Below are 1824 nucleotides of genomic sequence, written 5' to 3' on the forward strand. Positions count from 1 at the left end.
ATAATAATCATATACATTGTATATTGACAAAATAAAAATTTAACAACAACAACAAAAAAAGTCATGATCCCTATCAATGTCCATCCTTTTTGATCCACTAAATCCACTTCTTGAACTCTATCCTGAGGATATAATCAGAGATATGAACAAAGATTTTTGTAGGGGATATTAATTGTAGTATTTTTATATTAACAAAAAATTCAAAGCAATATCCAGGTCCAATATTGGAATAATTACTAAATAAACATAATGGAACATCTGAATCTGTGCAAAAAAAAAAAAAAAAGACTTTTTAAATTAATTCATTTATTTTTTAATTGACATGTATTAATTGTAATATTTATGGGGTACAGAGTTATATTTCTATACATGTATACAATGTATGATTGAATCAAGGTAATTAGCACGTTCATCTTTGCAAAAATTTATTATCTCTTCATGATGAGAGTATTTAAGCTCTTCTTTTCTAGCCATTTGAAAACATACAATAAATTATTAATTATAGATGCCTTTGACTACAGTAGACCACTAGAACTTATTTTTCCCCATATAGATCCAACTGTCTTGATGAAATACTCATTATTTAATGCTAAATGAAATTTTCCAGAGATAGAATCAATGCCCTCTAAAAAAAGTACATGTAGGTATACATACACATAAATATATAAAAGGCTGAATTGGAAAAAAGTAATTGTCATCTCTATGTGATGAGATTATATGCTATTTTTATTTCCTTTATTGTACATTTTTCAAATTTCTCATAATCAATTTCAATGTATATTACTTTTATATTTTAAAAATTATTACGTAATATAAATAATAGTAGAGCTCTGTCAATGAATCGGAGACTTCCTGTTACCCTCCAGCCCCAAGACAGAGGCCTGAATCCCACTCTCCTGGAAACTGTCTCCTCACCAGCAGCCCTGGAGTGAAGTGAAAGGGCAGGTCCAGTGCTATATTCATGTGGTTTAACAGCAGGAGTACACTGAGGTATCTTAATCCACCAGTAGGTTGGAGGAAACATTACTGCCATTGATAAAGCGAGGAGACATTAAGAGGAAGAATTATAATCCACATTGCCTTAAAAAAATAACTACAGAAAATTCCCTTGATGTGGCCTGTTCTATACAATGTTACATCAGTATATCCTAATATATTAAAGAGCACAAATTGGCACAAAACTTAAATACAAATGTAGGCTACATTGGGAAAATTCCAGAATGTATTAATTCATCCGCATATACAACAAATAAATGTTTATTGAGTTCCATGCCAAGAACTAGACTGTTAAGGATTCAAAAGCTACCAAGATGCCACCGTCTTCCTAACACGTGTTCAAATTGTTGAAGGAGTGAAGATGAGGTCTATATGGGGTTTGAAATCTAGGAGACTCGGGCAAATTAACAGGTAATTGCATTACTGTGTAATAAGCATGAGGGTACTTCGAAATGTTTGTGGGAAAATGGAATTAAAAGATAAGACAAATCTTTCCAAAAAACGTTCTGAAGCTGCCTCATACAATGACAGGGAAAATATAAGATTCTGCAAGAAAAAAGTGTGTAGACTTAGGGTGATGGGAGCACAGGGAAAATTTTATGGAATAAGCAATGTGTGAGATCCAGAGCCACGTGCGGATAGCCAGAGCTAGACAAAGAGAGCTGATGATATACGTGTTCCCCAATGTTCATTGCAGCACTCTTTACAATAGCCAAGAGTTGGAACCAGCCCAAATGTCCATCATCAGATGAGTGGATATGGAAAATGTGGTATATCTACACAATGGAATACTACTCAGCTATAAAAACGAATGAAATACTGCCATTT

This window comes from Galeopterus variegatus, unplaced genomic scaffold (genome assembly GCF_000696425.1).
Source record: "Galeopterus variegatus unplaced genomic scaffold, G_variegatus-3.0.2 Scaffold4761, whole genome shotgun sequence".
Classification (NCBI taxonomy): Eukaryota; Metazoa; Chordata; class Mammalia; order Dermoptera; family Cynocephalidae; genus Galeopterus; species Galeopterus variegatus.